Source organism: Passer domesticus, chromosome 4, assembly GCF_036417665.1.
Source record: "Passer domesticus isolate bPasDom1 chromosome 4, bPasDom1.hap1, whole genome shotgun sequence".
NCBI lineage: Eukaryota > Metazoa > Chordata > Aves > Passeriformes > Passeridae > Passer > Passer domesticus.
The window spans coordinates 73,410,843-73,420,044 of NC_087477.1; positions in this window are offsets into that span (position 1 = coordinate 73,410,843).

A 9,202-nucleotide genomic window follows, 5' to 3' on the forward strand; every position below is an offset into this window, starting at 1 on the left:
TTATTACTTTTCCTACTGTGTTACATAGAACTAAATATTTTTTTCAGAAAAAATTATTTCCCTTTAGTTACAAAAAAGTCCATTTTGAGATGACGCCTTTTTATTCTTTCAAGGACTCTCTACAGAAACTGTGGATTTATTTTATATTTAAGGGATATTACAAAGAAAGGAAGTAGGGATGTTTTTGGAAGTTGCATGTACAGTCTCAGAAACCAGGTGGGGCTATTGGCTACATATTATGTTTGTTTATATTGTCAAGTCTGGGGAAAGGTAAAAACATGGTGTGTTTTTTTCAATACTCTATAGCTATTTAATCTCATTGCCTTCTTTTTTTGCCTAAGAATCATTCTTTTCCTAAAATCTGTCATTCAGAGCATGCTCTGAATTCTGTCTATACATACATTCAGGTATTTTATTTTTGTCATCTTTTTGACATTTAGATACTTTATCAGTTTTACTTATTTCCTACAGGGAGAGGAAAAAAAAATGTGTGTGTGCATATATGTGTATTATATGTATATTAAATATCTATGTCTATATATATAGATCTAGATATAATTGAGATCCCCTCCAGGCAAAGGGGAAGTGCATCTTTTTCCTTGGTCTTCCCATGGTCTACATAACAGATAATTGCCACTATCATGATAACTGTGACCTTTTAATTATCTTGAAGCAGTGTGTTGACTTAAATAATCAAGGTAACTTGCTATGGTCCTGCTCTAAGCTCAAAGTCCAGGAAGTAAAGTGGCCTTTGAGATTAAATAGTTTGTATTTGCTATTTCTAGAAGGCTCTTAACACAATAAGCATTTTGTTTGATTGTTTTCTCTTCTGACACTGTAAATTTGAAAGTTTTAGTGCAGTGTCTTAGGAATGACTTGATGACAGATTGATGCTGGTGTTATACTGTCCCATTAAGCATGGGAAATTAATTATCCCACATGCTCCTGACCTGAAAACTCAACAGAAGTTCTCTATGATCTCTTCAGAGCTGTGAAAATTGTAGATACTGCTCTCTGTTCATTAGCTTGCTTTTCAGTGCCTGACACTCTATTTTCCATTTCATTTGGTTTTCAGACTAGCTAAATTTATAACCTCTTGCTGATTCTGATTGCTGCAATCATAGGCTGTCTCTGTGCTCTGGGAAGGGAAGCTGCACTTTGTCTGGAATTCAATTCTGCTGATAAGGCCTTCTTTCTTGCACGGCTACTTCATCTTGTTGCCTTGATTCCACAGAATTTTTGCTTTCATAGCAATCTTGTTCTACATTATTAATTTACCCTTTAGTGTTGAATTGTGATTAAGCTGTGTATAGTACATGGAATTTCTTCACCATTCCCTTGAAGCCAGTAGAGCAGTATATAAGAATGATATAAAAATTGTATCTGGTTTTTGGAAAGGCAGGATTTGAATTCTCTCCTTGCTCTGGTGACGTGGGAATTCTGTTTTGCTACTGCATGTGGTTGAAGTACATCACAGGCAGAGGATTTCAAAGAACTGCATTTCTGTTATATATATAAATTGTATGTTTAATTTTTAAAAGCTGCTTCAAAACCTGTTTGATCTTTAAATACATATTTTCCTCCAGGGAGCCCAATATAGTTTTATGATTCTAAGATAACAAATACAATTAATGCACTTGAACAGTAAATCTGGAATTTACGAGTTCTGGAGGAACTGAATTTGGATAGAAGGATTACATTGATAAATCCTGTTCATCCATTCAGGAGTGGTAGGATTCATCTTCCCTGCAGGTGACACCTGTTAGGTGGCCCTAGTCTCTTTAGCACCAGAGAATGGTCTGCAGTGTGGAATTCCGGAGGTGTGGGAGATGAATCTTACCTGATGAGCTTCCTGGTGAAAGTCTTTATTGAATGGAAATCTGATTATTATAAAACTGTTTCCCCATAGCTGTTATGTAAATGATCAGTTTGGTCCAGATAACTGGTAGAAAATATTTCCAGCATAAAGAAGCAAAAAGACTGAACAGCATGGAGTACCTCCTAGGCAGGGTAAAGAATCATATCTCTGCGGAGTCTCTTTGTTAGAAAAGACAGTAAGGAATGGGATGTTTGAATGATAAATGAAAAACAGATATAGGAAGTGCATGAAGATTCAGAGGGCTTCCACCCAGAATGAGTTATGTAGCTGGTCATTAGCAAATTTTGATACTCTTAATGAGCCAAAAAGCGCTGCTGAGCTGTTAAAAGCTCTGCAGGAACTGACACACTGCAGGTATTTCTGCTTAATTTGAAATAACAATGTTCTGCTTCCGGAAATGGCACGAACTGGTGCCTCTGAGCAGCTCCATTTGGAGAACCTTGTCAGATGTGGAGCCAGATGCTTGTGGTGCTTTCTCATCAAGAAATGACACATTCCCAAGTGTCACCCTTTCATTGTTAAAATAGGATTGCAGAGAAGGAAACTGTAGTGATGGTGCCATAGTAGAGAATACTTAATTGCTGGAAAGGATATCCTCCTGTAGAAGCTCATGTTTCCAAAGAGGAAAGTACAGAGTACTGTACACTGGCAGTGAGGGCCTGTCCCCTCCTCTCTCCTGGTTCAATAAAAAGACACTCCAAAATCTGCATGTTCTGTGTGTGTCTGTGCAAGGGACGGCAGTCCTGTCCCCTCTCATGGGTAAGCCGGTCACTTTGGACTAATGGATTTCAGGGCTATATGTCCCCATTTGTGCAACTTTGTCCTGCTTGGAGAAGCTGAGCCCCCTTTACGTTTTTCCAGGACTTTGAAGCTCTAATTTGGTGTGAGCGTTCCTTGTTTTGCGGCCCCAGCGTTGGCCAGGCGAACGTCTCTGGCCACGGGGTGGCAATGTCTAGCTTCGCATCACCGCCTTCCCGCCTGCCAGCTCACAAAGGAATCCACGAACTCGGAAAAGCATCCCACTTTCTCCAATACCCTTCCCATCCAGCTAAAATTTCTCAAAACAAACAAAAAACCAGCCCTAACAACCCCATGACTCACTCAAATAAACACTCTAGAAACGGATGAGCTAAAACTCCTCAAGACCCTTTACCAGGGCAAGCAAAACAGAGCTTTCACTAGTCAGCATCTATTCCAAGGGAAATATGCTCTAAGAAAGCAAAAGAGCATTTGCAGGGTGTAAAAGAATGGAAGATAAGCATTCTAAGCTACTTTAACGCACCTTTAACTGCTTTGTCCACAATCTAGAGAAAGCTGGCTGCTCTGAGGTACTATGCAGATTTATTTTGTAACAGGCAGACTGCTGTGCAAGTGTGGGGTACTGTGGTGGAGAAGAAACCTCCTGAATGAGGTTGGATGCAGGTACATGCTCAAAACTCCTGCTATTATTTTTACGTAAGGCCAACTTCTGACATGTACTTTTTTTGCCAAGAGAAATGCTCCACGAATTCTTTGTATGAGCCTGGGGATACAGTACAGGCAGTGACATTCAAAATACCTAACCTAAGGAACCCATTTTTGGTATAGCTTTTCTGAAGCTATACCAAAAATTTTGGTACATATTATTATTATTATTGGTATAAGTAGTTGCTTTCCCAGTTAATACAAATTTCCTGACTGGTGTTATTGTCTATTAAGTGCTTAGGAAGTGTTCCATTAAATATTTTGCTCCTAATGCTTTGCTGCCTTCATTTGGCCGTTTCAGATAATGAAGGTAAGAAAAGTGTTTAATTTCACAGATATCAGTCTCACTCTAGTGTTTTAATCACTGAGTGGCAGGTTAAGTTGCCTTTGCACTGACATACTAAATGGATTGTATCTTTCCACGAAAAGGCAAATTAAACACAATTACTCTGACTTACAATATTATGAAACTTGTGTGCCATTTAGATGCTGAATTACTCTAGAGAATTATGTGCTGGGAAACTCTCAAAAATTGTCAGCAGGTGTTTTTGCTGAGGTAGCAGATGTACAAAATCTGTTCAAAGTAGCCTTTCTTTGCCAAGAACATAGAAAGGAATTTCATCATTGCATGGAAAATATCTAATTTTTTGAAAGTTGGAATGAGCATAATAAATGAAGCATTTTTGCTTTTCTAAAAATAACACTGGTTCTTTCTGAATCTTTCCTGAAGTATATTTAATTCTGTGGGCTGGTATTAGATATTTGTGCTGCACTCAGTCTGGTTATACGCTCAGGGAGAGAGAAACCTCTCAGGATCCAATCCATTCCCAAGATGGGGAAAGACTTTACAAAGAACCATGGACCGTTTGCATTTACACATTTTTGTGTACCTGCCTTTGCTAATATATGCCATGGGTTCATGTTTGAGATGCACCACAGCTGTTTCTTTCTCTCCCTCAAGAAATACTGTTATACTCCCACTGCCAGTATAACAATTTGGTTTTTGTAATATCAAAAAGAGAGCAAGAACGGATGGGTATTAGGAAGTGGAGGTGAACATCTAAGAAATGACTGAAACTGAATGTGAACCCTAATGTTGGCTCCTTTTCTGGAGTTCTTGTGCACTTTGACCTTTGGTCATGAATGGGTAGGGATGGGTGTTTTTAGGAGAATTGGGGACTTAGGTCTAGTGATACAGCAACCCCCTAAGTTATTTTCTATATTTTTCTATAATTTCTCTTTAGCAATTCTTATCCATATAATAACATACAAAACCTTCCAAATCCAGACACCATTCTTCAGTGGCAATGCAGTAAAGCATTTGTATTTCCTTGAAATTCAAGTGTAAATGAATCACTTTTAGTCTACATTCTTTTAAAAAATGTCTTCACTCTTGAACAACCTGTCGTTTATTGAGGAAATTTCACTCCCAATTCACAGAATCATAGAATTGGCAGTACTGGAAGGGAGCTCTGGAGATCATCCAGTCCAACTCCCTGCCAAGGCAGGGTCACCCAGAGCAGGTTACACAGGAACATGTCTAGGTTTGGAATGCCTCGAGAGAGGGAGACTCCATGACCCTGGGCAGCTGTTCCACTGCTCTGCCATCCTCAGTGTAAAAAAGTTCTTCCTCATGTTGAGGAAGAACTTGCATTTAATGTCCACTGTTCTTCGTCCTGTCACTGGGTACCACTGAAAAGAGTCTGGCACCATCCTCTTGCCACTTGCCTTTGAGATCTTTGTGTGCATTGATCAGATCCTTTTTCAGTCTTTCCTTCTTAATTTAGACTTAAATTTTAGCATAAATGTAAAATGTAGTCAGGATTTGTCTTATGTTTTCAGAGTTGATATTCATGTAATCACAGAATGGCTGAGGTTGGACATGGGACATCTGGCTCAACCTCCCTGCACAAGCAGAGTCAGCCGAGAGCACATTGCACAGGATTGTGTCCAGACAGTTCTTGAATATCTCCAGTGAGGGAGACTCCACATCCTCCCTGAGCAACCTATTCCACTGCTCTGTCACCTACACAGTAAAGGAGTTTTTCCTCATATTAAGTGGAACTTCCTGTAAAATTAGTACTAACCATACAGAAACAGCCAAATTGTACAGAGCATAGTGAAACAAATACATCTACCCTATCCGTGAAGCTATTCCCTAGAAATTATTTCTTCTTGAATTTTTAATTATTGGCATAAATCTGTAGGTATTTCCTTGGTAGATTAAAGTGATATGCACTGCAAATTCCTTTAAATCTTGAATCTGTCTCATATTGGTCAAGACTTATGTTGTATAAAGACATAGTTAAAATCATGCATCCTGGTACGGATGACTTGAACTTAAGAGAAAACACTTGTAAATTGCTTACTAAGTAATCTGAAAACTGTTTTTCTTTTATGCTCTGCTGTAGGTCTGTCAATTATATACTGTATAAAAGTTTTTTTTGTTCTTCCTGCATACCAGAGATAACAGCAGTCTTACATGCAAACATACAGCTGAGTAAATAAGTTGTTCAGTATGAAATAATGATAATTAGATGATTATTATTCTTTCTTTATTGTCCAAGATATCCCATTTATTTTAACTTATTGATAACTACAGGTTTCTTAAAAGCTTAAGATATTTGCAACTACAGGAAATTATAAGAAAATTGAGGTACACATCAAGAAGTGTCTTAGCCTAATAATCTTTCCTTTACTAATGAATTTTAATTGATATTGTTTCTGACATATTTTTTCTTCATTCACAGTGGAATTTTTTGTGTAGAACCATTTTGCTGTTACATATTTCCTTTGTCTGCCTACCAGTTGATTAATGTGTTTAAAGTTGCATCTGTAACCTCCTGGATCATTAAAAAGATGACATACTTTTTTACTAAATCAGAGAAAAGTTGTTCTTATTGCATCTTTTGCCAATTATGTTTGCTCTATTGCTTTCCTTTTTTAGACATCGTTTTTACTTTTATGCCTGCCAGGCTTTTCATTGCTCTTGCTGGTTCCTGGGTGTTTGCCACATACCAGTTAAGGTTGGAAAAATATCAATTTTATTTCTAAGAATGAGTCTAGAGAAAAGTGTACTAATTGGTCAATGTTTATTTTACACTGAACAAAGTCTAGTTACCTGTTCACTATTAAGTTTTAGTGACCAGGAATGCTGATTTGCCAGGAAAGCCAAGGGATATTTTTTAACAGTGTGCTTTCTCCTATTGAAAATTATTCCTGTCATAAGATTTTAAAAAATTTTAACATGCGTAGGAAAGATGTTTTGAAGCATGGTACCAAAATTCTGTGCCTGCTGAGCAAGCTTCATCTACCTGAATCTTGCAAGGGTGAGCAGGCTCTGCCATGTGCACACTCTGTGCCCTGAAAAGGGAGAAACAAAGAAACCAACAAGACTTCCAAGAGAAAGTAAGAGAAAAGCTGTGATAAGTATGAACAAGGCTTACCCTCTGCTCAAAATGAGGAAAAATGCCATGGGAATTACTTTTGAAAATACTGCTACATAACGTCCAGTCTCCCACAGTCACAGCAATTATGTGGATACACAATTCTTTGCTGCTTTTTGTTATACACATCCTTTCTAATTGACAGGGGGTAAAATTTAAAAGCAGTGCACTGAGCAGATTTCTCTATGGTTTTATTCTTTGTTCATTTGCAAATATCTGCAGTTTTGCAAGCTGCTTTTTTAGTGGTCATCAACTTTACTTTAAAATCTATACCATGATTACCCAAATGTATTTGTTGATCTTTTCTGAACTGTGTTCTATTTTAAAATAATTTTTAATATACTAATCCTGTATTAAATATGCTGGATATGGTTTACAGCAAGTTAAATCTAATATAAACTTTGAGCATTTAAAAATATTTGTATTGCTGCCTTTGGACCTCTGTGTTCACAAGTTAAGGTTTTATTTTACTCAGTTGCTGAGACATGGAATTCTGATTTGGACAATAAGCCACATTCTCAGTTCACATAAATCAGCCAAGCTCTATTAAAATAGATCTGGGTCAAATTAAGAATTTGAGATTGGCTCAAGGTCTATATCTAGCACAACACTCCCTTGCCATGGGAGATAAAAGCTGAATGCTGAGGTCCTGCAGAAGGGCTCAAGTTGAATGGAGTCATGGAAACAGTGAATGTGGGCTGAGAGACTGGATCTTCCTCCCATCTGGGAGCAGCTCTGGTGTGTGTTTTCCCGTGTGAGAGTCTGGAGAAGTGGGTTACGTGGGCAGGGATGAACGGGAGAGATTTCCTCATCATTGTGTTTGCAATAAACTGTGAGGAGCACTTCTTCACAGGATGCAAAAGTTTTGGTATATTCCTACACATCCTTCTTGCTTGTCCTTTCACTGACCTTCCCCTCTCCTTTACTGCTCTACAAAATATTAAAGGTTCTACTGGAAAGTGGGCTGCAGAGTGGGACACATTTTACAGGATTTGGTTTATAAGACCCATTAGAGAGGTCTGATTTTGGAAGAAGATCACAAGTGCATGCTTTAAAACCAGTCTCTCACTTCCTTATAGTTCAAGACCTTACAGGATTTTTTCTCTTCTGAAAAAAATCCCTTCTCCTTTATTGGCTAATTCATATTTCTGTAATTAAAGTCTTCTCCCATTCCACAATTCCTAAGCCAAGTTACTGACTGCTTTGTTTACACTTCCATGAAGCTAATATTTGGATGATTTCACTGGAATATGAGTTTGGCAATTTCTGCTTGGATTCTTCCTTAATTTGTCATCTTGTGCAGAAACCTTCCACAGTTAATCTATCAGTTATACTGCATGAGAGACTATCAATGACAGGATAATTTTATTCTTTATTTAATTTTCAATACTGGGGAGTCAGGAAATTTTAAAACTAAGCCTTCAGTTTTCCTGAATTACAGGAAAATATAAGAGAAACTGTGAATAATTTTTATTTGTCAAAAGTTGCATCAAGCCATATTTTCCCTCATTCTTTTGTAATTTCAGAAATTTTAACTTAAAACTAAAACACCTTAATATGAAGGTTTTGATTAGGCAAGAACATATATTTTCAATATCACTCAGGTAATTTAAAATACTTTGGAAAGATCTAACTTAATATGCACCTAGGATTTAATTACAGTATCGATGTGTGTGGGATATTCTCCACTATGGTCAAAGTAGTTTGGAGAATTCCAATATAGCAGAACCAGTCTAATGGCACTTGTAGATCTCTTTTTTAGCACTACTTTTTATCTAATACTGTGTTACTACACTGCTTCTAATGGCTTTATTTCTACTCTGCAAAAACTACCTATCCTAATCTCTAGAATAAATTATGCATCCAGTTCTTTCAGAGAAAAAAAAAATTAAATCCATTCATTGGACAAGTAGAGGACAACAATGAATTTTTAGTATCTTCACTGCATATTCAAAATTTGTATTTTTTGTCATGGTATTGGTTAGTTGAGCCATAGCAACTAAGGATAAAGCCATTAAACTTACTCCTGAGCTACCAGTAACACAGTTTAAGCTAAGAGACTCAAACTGGTAGCTGAAGATGTGCATGCCAATAAAATACAAGAATTCGTTAGCTACATTCCCACAGGAAGTCCTTGGTAAAAAATACATGTATCAAAAAAGTAATAAATGTACACAAAAAGTACCAAAAGAATTACAAAAAGATGGAGGATTGCAGAATTAAAATCACTTGTTAGACCTCATGGTACACAACCTTTGAGTTCCCCAGAACTATAAATATCTCAGATACATTCACAATCTTGGCAAATGCCTGAATTCAGGCATAAGAAAGAAGAATGTGTTGATTTTTACTATAATGTTTAGTTTCTGTGTCCAGTGTGGTGGAATATCAATGTTTGACATAATCCATATCT